Here is a 13,119-nt window from a genome sequence, read left to right as displayed (position 1 = left end):
TAGGGTCGCTAATAGCTTTTTAACCTAGGGCTCAAACTACTTGCATAAGATAAATCTAACACGTCCTACACATGCTAGTTATGACAAAGGTTTATCTTTGCTACTCTCTACTTACCCCTAAGACTTGCAACCTATAGCCAATCCTAATCAAACTAACTAGGAAAGTAAAGGCACGCAAGATAGAGTAAATGCGGAAACGTAATATGGTAAGTAAAGAGGTAAGTGCAAGAGGGATGCAAACTCCCGAGTAGACACAGTCCTGTAACGTGGTTCGGCACAAACGCCTACGTCCACGGGACACCGAGGCTCTTCCGATCACCGTCTTGCACTACGCCACCAAGGCGATGCCGGCAAGCAAAGGCAAGTGCCCACAAGACACCGAGTCTTGTGCACCGCCACCGTCTCTCTCGGTCACCTGGCCGAAATCCACTATGGAGCTTCTCCACCAAGGAGGGGGTCTCCTCCTCCCCCGCACAAAGTGTCGTTGCCACTCCACACCAAGTCGGAGGGTCACACGACGGATCACAAGGATTGCTTGCCGCAGCAAGACTTCTCTCAAGGGAGCTCTCACAAGAACTAATCCCTATTACAAGCACTAAGCACTCTCACAAGTGTACTTAAGCCTATATGATGTATAATGAAGCTCTATGGTGGTTGGAGATGATCTTTGGCTCTTGTATACTTCCTTAGTCTCTAGCAACCTCAAATGCGCCGTGGGGTGGCATATGTATAGCCCAACCCTCCAAACTAGCCGTTGGGAAAAAGGCTGACGAAATCCCTTAACGCCGGTTAAACCGACGCTCCAGTTTTTGTCATCACCGGTTTAACCGGTGAGTGTATTTTCCCAGCAACTAGCCGTTACAATCTTCCAACGGCTATTTGATCAATCGACCGACGCTCTCAAAATTAACGTCGGTTTAACCGGTGAGTGCAAGCTCAGAATCCCCCCGAAAAATGGAGTCTCTGGACAACTACACCGACGCTCACTTTTTCTTTATCGTCGGTTTAACCGGTGCCTCTGGGTCAGTCTTCACTTCAAGTCATTGCACCGACGAGTTGTCTTCAGGCATCGTCGGTTCAACCGGCGCAAAACCCTAGTCTCAGCTTTCTGGGTCCATTGCACTGATGAGTACAATTTGCCTAACTGTCGGTTTAACCGGTGCCTAACGTCGGTTTAACCGGTGATAGCAAATTGTTTATGTCTTGTTCGTTTTGACTTGAATTTCTGCACGGTCTCTTCAATTCTTGTCCCTTGGAACTACCGTAGGGACGGCCCTTCGGGCCTAGCTACGCCTACCTTTCTCTTTGTCATCACTTGAACGTAAAAGCCTGAGAATGGTCATCTTAACACTCATATTATTCCAAGTGTTGTGTTGTCTATATCAATCACTAAAACATTATATTGAAATATGGCATGAGAGGTCATTTTCGCTACACAGGTGAGAAGCCTCTTGTCCTAAGACGGTTGACCAGCAGGTGGGCCCTTTGATCCGTGTGAGCCTGGATTCTGCGCTCTGATTGGTCGACGTGTTTTACCTCAGATCAAATGGTGCTTCCAATCTGCATTTTATCTCAAATACTAATGTTGCATATTTTCTAGAGGCATATTGTGTATTGACCTTATTTTGGATACATATGCGTGTAAGATGTGCAAAATCTCATGATTTTTTGATCAAATTGACGCTTGAAAATGGTCTTTATCGAGCATCAATAGCTAGCTAGCCAATAGTCCCCTGAATTTAATGTTTACCTTCCTTATGAATTGCAGGTCAAATTGACTAGTACGCCAAGCGCACCACATGCTGGCTGATCGGGTTTGGTACGACGAAGCGAAGTAGATATTCGCAGTCCTAACATACATGGAGCGTCAAGATCTGTCCGACGGGATTTTTGCATCAATAGTCGCCGACTAAGGTAATGGAAGGATGGAGGGCTCTAGGGCAGCGCGATCGCGGACAGATTGATCCAAAGAGTGTCAACTCGTCGAGCTCAAGCATGTCATCGTCGATCCTGGCAATGATGCGGGGGCGCCATTCATCTAACAGCTGTGCCGCCTCCTCCAAGCGGTTGATCCGGGCGCCCTTGGAGAAGCCCTTCCGGAGCTCGTCGGAGAACCACTGCTGCATCTCGTCAAGGGTGACCTTGATGGTGGGATCCATGGAGATCGGTGAAGTGGTGGTGGGCCTTTACAACTTAAATTTTAGTTAAACTAATGAGTTCCACAAGTTTTGTACCCAAACATGTTTTGCAAGGAATACAGGTAATATGGTGCACAAATACCATTTTTCGATGAAGTAGCAGTTGAGGCCATACAAATGATGGTTCATTCAAACATATTGGCACAAATGACACTTGGGCATGGTACAAAAGTTACTCAAATCACATATTTAACCACACCATGTTGAAGAGCTCTCCGAGATGATCAAAATGGACACTTGGATCACCCTATTCGAAGTCCAAACGCAAAAGTTATGCCTCCGAGAAAATCACCGACGCGGCCCTGTCAGGCCGGTCGACCTGGCACCTCCCTCAAATCACTCTCCACTCAGTATTATGGCCTTAAGGACTCATCAATGATCCCCTAAACACTTGGAGGCAAGCCAAAAGTGAAACTTAGACCGAAAGGCCTCATATGTCCCTCCAATGGGCTCCCAAAGTGGCCACTCGATGTTGGGCTTATCATCCAAGGTTGGACCAGCAATAACATGCAAAGAAACGCAAAGAGAATCAATGCCAACCATTGGATGGAAGTGAACACAAGTGGAGGGATGGATGAGCTTGAACCATGAATGGACGGGAAAAACTAAGTGTCAAGACCCAAACCAACTTGAGCAAGAACATATAACCGTTGATGGACACGTCCGTACAACGGAGGGTCGAGAGGGGCCAACTTCAGGCCGGCCGGCCTAGGAGAGGCCAGCCGACGCAACCACTACCGACTTCCAGGGGTGATCAGGAGCATCCACGAATAGGCGGCGCAGATTTGGCGGAGATCCTAGGCCGGCCCGTCCAGGGGAGGTCGGCCGGCCTCACTTTTGTCATGCCACGTGCCCATGCTTCGCATGGAAACTAAGCTGCCGAACTACTTGCGTAATGGTGTGTTGACTCTTCTTCTCTCCAAATGGTGTAGCACCGCCTTGGAAAAGCTATAGAAGGTAGCCCATACCTCCACTCTCAACACACCATTTGGAGAGAAGAAGAGTCTCAGGCAAGATGTAATCCATCTTTAGTCGAATAGGGAGAGTGTGAGGTGAGAGCTTTGGTGAAAGCCAAGCTAAAGGAGCGGTCCCGAATTCTTTCGACCTTACTCCACTTTTGTAAGCCACATCAGAGGAATGAAGTATCTTTGGAGCAAAGTTCCTCATCTCTCGTCGGTATCTCGCTAGTCTTTCTCTTTACTTCAGTTACTTGTTTACTTTCTGTCATTGATCTGTAGGATCCCTAGTCTGCTTAAGTAGCAAGTTCTACATATTTGAGAGTGCTCTCTGCCTTGCAAAGGGGGCAGGAATATGTAACTCGATAGCTATAGACATGGTGCCTAGGCTTGGTTAGTTACCTCGGGTTTTGTTCCACCCCATGGAATCATTGTGATAGGTGGCAGGTGGTGACAGCCATGTCCGTTCTTTGTAATCCACCATGTTAGGGTGTTTTCATAACAGTAGTTGTAGGTTGCCGTTGGACTCCTCTCTCACCCCTTTCTAAACTCCTTCCTCTTCTAGCCACCAAAGCAGATCAAGATAGTTTAGTGCAAGTCTTCTGGGTAATGAGTTGGCTAACCAACGTTAGACCCTTTACCCACTTACCTCTCTTCCTCTGGTGGGTCCGGTTGAACTAGTTCTAGACCTAGTCGAAGCATACCGTTCCTTGGATTCGATATCCCAGGTATACTCCTAGTGAAAGCTATATCGGTCTCTGTGTGCTTGCGGAGTAATCGTATAGGCTAATGAGTGCCAACACACATGCACATTAGGAACTCTGGGCTGAGATGATCATAAGTCTTTCTATGTTTGTAGAATGTAACACCCGGTTTATAAAAAGACATAAACCGAGCAATCATATACGTGCCAGGATCAAGTCACACGTATATACAACAGAATGAACAGTATATCACAGCACATATCACGTAAAAAGATATAATAAAGCGAGTACGAATGATATTTATTACATTAATGACGAAAATGTCTGATACAGCGGAAGCGAAGTACAAATATGATAAAACTCTCCGAAGCTGAGCAGGGCGCCACAGGGACGTCGACTGGGAGATGAACGCCTAGAAGTCCTCGTAGTCCTGGTAGCGCTGAGCGAACTCCCTCGTGTCAGCAGGAACTGAGCAGCAGTAGCGTATCCAAGAGGAAAAAGTAGAGAAGAGGCAAGAGTGAGTACACAACTTGTACTCAACAAGTATAACACAAACTATGAGGCTCTAAGGTTGGCTGACTGACTGAATTAGCTTTTAAGTCTTGGCAAAATTTTATAAAAGCTATTTACTACGAGTTGATGAATTACCATAAACCCAGTTACATAGTAATTAATCAAGATTAAGCATGTTACTACTGAGAACCAAACCGAACCAAGCCACCCGGGGAAACCTGCCTCGTCAAAGGAAGATAACCCCACTATTCAAAAGGAGGATCCGGGCCGCTCATAACCGTGAGCACGGCTAGTATACCAGTTTTACACTCTGCAGAGGTTGCACATCTTTACCCACAAGTCGTGAGCTACGCTAGTTGTCCATCACACTTCCTTAGGTGAGATGACTAGCAAACTCACTACGAGGCCGTTACAAAGGACACGTTGGTAAGGTGTAACCGCTAAGGATTCAGTCAATGCAACGATGGGGCCCACCTCGAGGGGGTACAAGACAACACAGACTAGCCTCGTAGCGTAGGGACCATTGAAGCTTGACTCCCCTCTTGCCACGCAGGTAAGTTACTCCCGAACCAAAATGACCTAATTAGTAAGCCAAGACCGTCCCATTCCAGTCTTGTGGTAGCGCTGTTGTCCCAGGTTGTCGCTCTATGAACCGGTCCTTATGGAGAGTGGCCAACCAGGCAGTAAGCACCGTGCTGGCCCCCTAAACCATGTTTCTAACAAAACAAATTTTAACGAGAAGTGAGCCACTCAAGCCACACAGAGTGCCACTCTCAGAATTAAGTTGCATATACCATTAATCCAAATTAATTAAAAAGGACCAAGTGTGTTATAGCGCAGCAACCTAGCACAACTAACCAAAATGCAACCCAAAGATAGATATAAAGGATATAAAGTGGCTAGAACAGTCCTTATAGGCATACAGTATTAAATGCAGTATGAAATTGTATTTAAAAGTGATAGGTTGTTCATGTTATACTTGCCTTCCTCGTACTGCTCCTGCTGCTGCTCAAAGTGCTCAGAAGACGGCTGCTCCGGGTACAAGTACTGGGGCTCCTCAGATGGATCAGCGTCTACTCACGAACACATGGCCAAAACAATGCACAACAATAACCATACAAGCAAACACTAAAAAAACTATGAAATAGTACATCAATACATAAAAACAGCAAGAAAAACTAAGCTAAGACTATTCTACGCGTTACAACGATCGTGTGGACATAAAGAACGCCTAAAACGGAGTTAAAACGCATAATCTAGGCCTAAAACAAGTTCTAGGGGCTTATCTGCGAGAAAAACTAAGTTCCAGGGGGTTTCCTGCAAAAACCGAGGGCCTAAATGTAATTAACCATTAAATCTAAGGGCTAACAAGCAAAACCGAAGTATCTGGACTGCGGGCGCTAAAACCAGGAAGGTCGGGGGGGTTTTGGTAAAAACCAGGGCCTAAGTGCAATTTCTTTTGAACTAACTCGGACTGCGGCTCAATTCTGTGATAGCTGGGGGGCTCTTAAGCAAATGTGACGCGCGCTGACCAGTACACAGGCGGTCAAACCACATCTGGACCATCTGATCTCGATCGAACGGATTTGGACCAAGAGGTACGCTAGATCTAATCGAGGCCGCTGGTCTTTGATCGAGCGGTGCGGGTTGATTCGAACGCGGGGAGCGGCAGCGCAGTCGCCGGCGGCGAGCAGGGCGGTGGTAGCATGCCGGACTTCACCGCAAAAGGTGCTATAGAGCTTGTTTCGAGGGGGTTTTAGGTCGGGGGTGGCTAACGCGACCTGGGTAATCCACCTGTGGCCGTAACGCGGGCCTGCAGCACGGCGGAGCGGCAGCACGACGGCGGGGCGGATCAGGGCCGCGCCGGCGAGAAATCTCGCACGGGACAGGGACAGGCCGAGGGAAAAAAGAGGCGCGGGGAGGTTCGTTACCGCGGCGTGAAGGTCCGGGGAGGCGTAGAGGAGGGAGTGCGGCGGTGCAGAGGTGGATCCGCGGCAGCACGGCGGCGTGGCGTCAATCGGCGGAGCTCCTCCACGGGGCAGCGGGGCCGAGGTCGGAGGCTGCGTGCTCGGGTTAGCTCGCGGACTCCGGGCTGAGCTCCTCCTGCGGCTCACGGTGGTGGAGGCGCCAAGGAGCACCGGGAACGCGGCGGCGTAGGCCCCTGCTCCAACGCAGAGGTAGCGGGGCGGCTATGGAGCTAGGGTTTGGGTGGCGCTGGAATAGGAGACGAGGTGCAGGGGGAGCGGGCGATACTTATAGGGCGGCGGAGCGCATTAGTATGAGCGCCTGGGGTGGGAAGGCCGGCGAAATCCTCGGCGAGGATCACGGCCATGCTGGCGGGTCTGTTGCGCCGTGGAGGGGAAGGAGCTGCCAAGCGGGGCCCACGGGTCAGCGGGCGAAGCGCGCGCGGCGCGGGGCGACACGGGCTGAGCGGGGAGAGCGGGGGCGTTCGCTGGGCTTCTGGGCCGAGCTGGGCCGGCCAAGAGGGAAGGAAGGAGGGCGCGCGTTGGGCTGAGCACCACGGGTCATCCGCGGATCGGGCTGAGGAAAAGGGAGGGGAGAGGAGTGGGCCGCCGGGGTTTGCTGGGCCAAGAGGGGAGGGGAAAAGGAGGTGGCGGGCTGGGCCACTTCGGGTTTTGGGCTGGGTGCTGGGTTTGGTTTTTCTTTCTATTTCTATTTTCCTATTTCAAACTAACTCAACCAAATCTATTTGAATTCAAACAAAATTTGAATTCAACAACCTTATGCACACAAGCAAATAAAAAAAATAAATGCTCCAGCATGATGCAACAACAAAATTTAACCTTAGACAAAATTTTAATTACTTGAGGAACAAAAATTAGATTAAATGCAAGTCTAAACACAATAAACCTTAGAAATTTAAATAAAGCCAATTAAATTTATTAATAAATGCTGAAATTTAAATTAGGGTGTTACATAGAAGATATGTATTCAGCCTTATTACACGTAAAATATTGGGTTAGTTTATTCTTGCCATTATAATTTTTCAATTTTGGAGATATGTCATTACAATTCAGCTATTCTGAAACTTGCCATTATAATTCTTTATACATCCAAATCTTGCCATTTTATATGTCTTTCACGTGACTAGGCCAACTGTCAGGCCATATATGTGTACACATATTTCGTATGGATGAAAACACCCCTGTTGCTTCACTCCCTCCACTCAATGACACGTGGACCCTACTCGTCAGATTCTTCTTTAACCTCCAGCAATCTTCCTCCTTCAAACACCTCTCCATCCACCGATCGATCCAGAGCTCCTAGTGGCACGACAGGCCCTGCTGGTGGAGCGCACGTTCGCAGGCAGCAGGCCAGGGTGGGGTGCACGCTACCGGCGCGTACGTGAAGGAGGAGGGGGCTGCTGGCACCCAGGTCGCCGCCAGGTTCTATGCCGCCCATGCTGAGATTGAGGACCTCTGCGCCACCAAGCTCGACCTCGAGGGGAAACTCGCCGAGGCCCGCAGGGAGAACGAGGCTAACACACATGCTGCATCTTTTGCAGAATGGTGGCCTACGTCTGGCGCCAGGGCACATCATCTACTATTGCTTCCGGTCCTCCACCAGCTGCTTCTTGAAATCGCACTTCTTTCGCGCACGTTCCTCCTCCTCCATCTCGGCCCTCAGCAGTGCAGCCTTAGGTTGCTGCTCCTTGGGGGGCGACGGGGCCTGGGCAGGAGGCGGCTGGGCTGGAGACGGATGGGGCGGGGGCAGGGCCGTAGGGGGAGGGGACAGAGGCAGGGGTGGTGCCGAGGGAGGAGGAGGTGGCTAGTCCCGCCATAGGGCAGCGGCTTGTCCGGCTGAGGCTCTGCAGGAAGTGGAGGGCGTGTGGCAGGCAATGGCTGGAGGTTGAAGAAGAATTTGATGAGTGGAGTCCACACATCATTGAGTGGAGGGAGTGAAGCAACAGGGTGTTTCTATTAGAGTATATTTGGTAGTTATAGATATACATATCGTAGACTGTCATATGTATCCCGGGGAGCCTTGCCGCCGCCGCCGCCGATCATGGAGTTCGGAGGGAAAATCAGCGGCGTCGTTCGGTCCCGGCGTGATCTGTATTGCATTGAGGCCTCGGCTAGTATATATGAGAGTACATGACTTGGGGGGGTAAGGCTCCCCGGGATACATATGGCAGTCTACAACATGTATATCTATAACTGCCAAATATACTCTAATACTCCCCCCGCAGTCACAGCGGGAGCACCGCAGATGGTGAGACTGGAGAAGAAGCCGAAAGCAGGAGCTAACGGACTAACATCCCCCCGCAGTCATAATGTCGGTGTGGTGTGGATGCTGTGAATGGAGAGAAAACCAGCGAGTAACTCATGTGGATGGTAGCCCTTTGTGCCAATGTTGAGGTAGTCGAGCTGGAGGGCGAGGAACCATGGTCAAAGATGTCGTGCATAGGATAGCCATGGTCGACGTAGAGCTGTTGAGGTTGCCGAAGACGAGGTAGCTGCACATGGAGGTGGCGTAATGGAGAAGACTCCGGAGACGAAGATGGTGACACGTCGAGGCAGTTGTAGAGGGAGCGATGCCAAAGTCGATGCAGTCAGGCCATCGTGCGACACATGCCAGGGTTTGGCAGGCTCGGGTATGCGTCGGGGACGATGGGCACACACCGGTGTTGCCAATACCGGACGTGCAAGGGAGGATGCACAACCAGATGCCGTCATCGGGGGGACCAGCAGAGAAGGCCTCCATGGCGGTCACAGGTGCAGAAGAAGGCGGGGTAGAAGGTGCCAACGCCTGCTGTTGCTAGAGTAGATGAAGTAGTCGGAGACGAGATGGCGACGCAGACAATGTGGTTGTGCTAGACGAAGCAAGGAAGGGAATCCAGACTGTCCAGCATAAGGCCGATTGATCCGGATGACGCAACGGCAATGCTCGAAAGAGATGGCGAAGAACTCGTACAACTTGATGAAGACCATGCGCGAAGCGCAACTGAAAGCATATAGGCCCCTAAGTTGTGTTTTGGTAATTAATGACAACTCTTACGGACTAACAAAATTCTTGAGATGAGAATGAGTATAGATTGGTCCATGGAGAAGTAAGCCTAGAGGACATCATGAAGTGCTTGGAAATGATGTCAAGAGGACGTGCTCAACGCAAAGGTATAAGAATAGGGCTTTTCTATTTTTGTCGGTCACAAGGTGTTTAGTGGATGAAAATTGACCGAATTTGTTGGATAGATAGCCGTACTATCAAGAGGGGTTGTGGACTCGTGCTTGACGGGTCTTTAGTGCCATTTTGCTCAAAATATCTAGATGCATGCATGAGGGATAACGACGTTTTGAAATAGTTTGAAAAGATCTAAAGTTTGTGAGTTGACTGCCTAAAGGCGGACAGTCCGCACCTAGTGCGCGGACAGTCCGCTCCTGTACCAAAGAGCATGTTAGGCTCTGGTGGGAATTGAAATTGGCTGGCGGACAGTCCGGCCCAAATGGGCGGACGATCCGCAACACTAATCAAGAGTGTACCAGAGATGTGTCGTCTCTGGTGAAAAAGGAAGTTGAACGGCGGACGGTTTGCACCTGGGGCGCGGACGGTCCGCAGGTCATTTAGAGTTTTGTACCAGAGACGTTGCATCTCTGGTTGGGGTTAATGGTTGAATGGAGGACGGTCCGCCAGCTAATTTGAGTTTGTACCAGAGACGATGTTCGTCTCTGGTGGTTTAGAACTTTTAACTGCGGACGGTCCGCTCCTAGGGCGCGGACGATCCGCCCGGGCTCAAGCGATCATTTCTGACACACATTAAATGCATTTCTAGCCGTTGTTTTTGAATGGCGGATGGTCCGGTTTTTGTGAAGCGGACAGTCCGCGATTGCGAAGTTTGAACATAATGGTTGGATTTCGAGGGAGGGGCTATATATACCCCCATGGCCGGCCGTGGGGGGCTCTCTTGGCTCATTTGAAAGCCTTCTTGACCTTCTAGAGCAAGTCTTCTCCTCTCTCTCTCACTCACATTGCTTAGTGGTTGCATTCTTGAGAGTGTGAGAGCATCCTAGTGCATTGCATCAAGTGTTTGAGCTTTGTGGCACTAGGGAGTCTTCAAGCAAGCGTCATCGACTTGTTACTCTTGGAGGTTGCCGCCTCCTAGATGGCTTGGAGGAGTGAAATCGACGAGCTCACCAAGAAGATTGTGGTGGAGCCTCGATTTGGTTGTGAGAGGTCCTTGTGCTCACCTCACCGGAGTGGTGAAGAGCAACTCTAGTGGTATCGAGGTTTGGAGAGGTTCATTGGTTCAAGCCGGCTCAAGATCAAGAGGTGTTCTTGATAGAAGAGCGGTTGAAACTTTGAATCCACCTCAACGTGGATTAGGGGTGACCGGCAAGTCATCAACACCACGGTAAATTTTTTTGTCTCTTGTGTGGTGATCTCTTTGCTCTCTTACTTATTGCAATTTACTTTGAGAAATTTACTTTACTAGAGCTTGATTCCATACTTGTCATCCTAGGTTGCAAACCCTCACTAGACATAGGATTAGGTAGAAGTAGGATTTTTCTTGTGGTTCTAATTAAATTTGTCTAGTGTTTGTGATTGAAGTTAAAACCACCTATTCACCCCCCCCCTCTAGTCGGTGTCCTAGATCCTATAGCAACGACACATATTTGACGACGAGGTCGTGGACGTGGTCGATGGCGATGAGGAAGCAACGGCGGAGAAACCATAGGTGGTGCCATTGCTGCCCGAAGAGGCGGCGCAGCGGCAGCCCTCAGTACTCGGTGAAGGGGCGCGCTCGACGAGGACGGACGTCACGGGAGCGGGGTGGATCATGCGCGTCGGCTGATCAGACCGAGTAGCATGCGGCGAGACGACAGTGGGCGAAGTTGGTGAAGGCGTCCCGATCGGTGGAGGCGACGACGAGCCGGCAGAGAACGACGCGCGGACTAAGAGGCGAGGTGGGCGGAGCAGACGGGCGTCCCCTAGGGCACCTATCTATGTCACCAAGTCACATGTTGAAGATGAATATGAGGACGGTGAAGTTGCGCCGACGTCGAAGTAGAGGCGCGAGGTCGACGGGCGGTGGGCGACTCAATCTCGATTAGTGATCGAGTAAACCAAAAAAAGATACAGTAGCAGCATCTCGTGTAGGAATCCTTGGGTGCGCGGAGTAGAAGTCATGTCAGCCCTTATCTCTCCTCTTCAACACGTGCACGCAAGTGTGAGAGGGAAACATAGGGCGGGTGGGCGGAGGAGTGGTGAGCCCAGGCTGGGGCGGACCGGATCCCACCGGGGAGGTGGTGCGACGGCGGTTGAAGGCCGTAGCGGTGACCTCTCGGCAGAGGACAAGGCTGCCGCGAAGGGCCATACCGGCAGATCCCGCCGGGTAGTGCGCGGCGGTTCCCGTCAGTCGGCGGTGTGGGGACGAGAAGGCTCCCGGCGGCACAGTGTGGAGAAGCCTGCCGGGGTTGAAGGCGAACGCCTGGCGAGACGGAGCCGGTCTGGCGGAGTCGGATCGTGGACATGCGGGGTCGCGCAGGAAGGCTGGTGCAGATTGGCCGACCGCCACAATGACGCCTCGGTGTCGGGGTCGACCTAGCCCGGGCCACCATCACGGCAGCGCGGGATGGGGCGACGCCCAGCATCCAGCACGGCGAGCGCGGAGAGGGCGACGAGGTGTCCCCGTGGCGGCGGATCCCGAGAGGTACGACGCGCCAAGGAGGAGGGAGCAGGGGCGCGGGGAGGCCACGGAGACCCATCCAAGGTAAGTTCCATCACGATTCACTAATGCTTGACGATGACTGCGGCGGATCAGATCGATCTGCCGCGACACCTAGAAGACCGGCAAATCCTCGATCTGCCATGGAGGGGGTGGAGGCCCCCCCCCCCCCCCCCCCCGCGGAGATCGACATCTTGCAAGGGGGGCGCTAGGGGACCGTCGCGGGGGCTTGCCGGTGGCGAGCCAGGGACGGCCGGCGGAGCCTGGAGGACGAGGGTGCCGAGGAGCAGCGGAAAACTAGGGTTTGAGGTCTAGGATTAGAACCTAAACTCGTGATACCATGTAAGAGGGAAGAGATGGCGTATAATGTTGTGGATGTATTGCATTGAGGACTCGGCTGGTATATATGACAGTACATGACTTGAGGGGCAAGGCTTGCCGAGATATGTACAGGGTTCACCTTACCGGTGGGAACCGGTCCGGTTTGACCGGTTACCGGTCAAACCGGTCCGGTCCGGTTCCGGTTTGGGCCGGTACCAAACCGGCCCAAATTCAAAATCTAAATTTAAATTCAAAAAAATGAAAAAATTCCAAAAAAGTCCTAAAAATACTTCAAGGTGCGACGAATCTAATGGTGTCAAATTTTCTCAAAAATTCGTTCATTTAGTATAGTTTGCGGGGATTTGAAGTTAAATAAAAAAAACGTGCATACAAAAGTATACAAATACAATGTAAAAGTAGTACAAAAGAGGGTTGGATGGTTCATTTAAACTAAAATATGTTCTACAAACATTTATTTAGTATACTTTGCGGGCATTTGAATTTAAACCAAAAAAGAAAAAAATTTGAATTTGACATGTTACCAGTCAAACCAACAGGTTACCGGTCAAACCGGCAGGTAAACCGGTAAACCGGTCTAACCGGCCGGTATACCGGTACGAACCGGTTGAACTGCGCCATTTGAATTCAAATTTGAATTTGACCGGTTTCTACCGGTAACCGGTCAAACCGGTCCGGTAAACCGGAACCGGACGCCGGTGGTTACCGGTTAGCGGTCGGATATT

The sequence above is a fragment of the Panicum virgatum genome, chromosome 9K (assembly GCF_016808335.1).
Source record: "Panicum virgatum strain AP13 chromosome 9K, P.virgatum_v5, whole genome shotgun sequence".
Lineage (NCBI taxonomy): Eukaryota > Viridiplantae > Streptophyta > Magnoliopsida > Poales > Poaceae > Panicum > Panicum virgatum.
The sequence above is the reverse complement of the archived record's forward strand: the minus strand, read 5'-3'. Positions refer to the sequence as shown.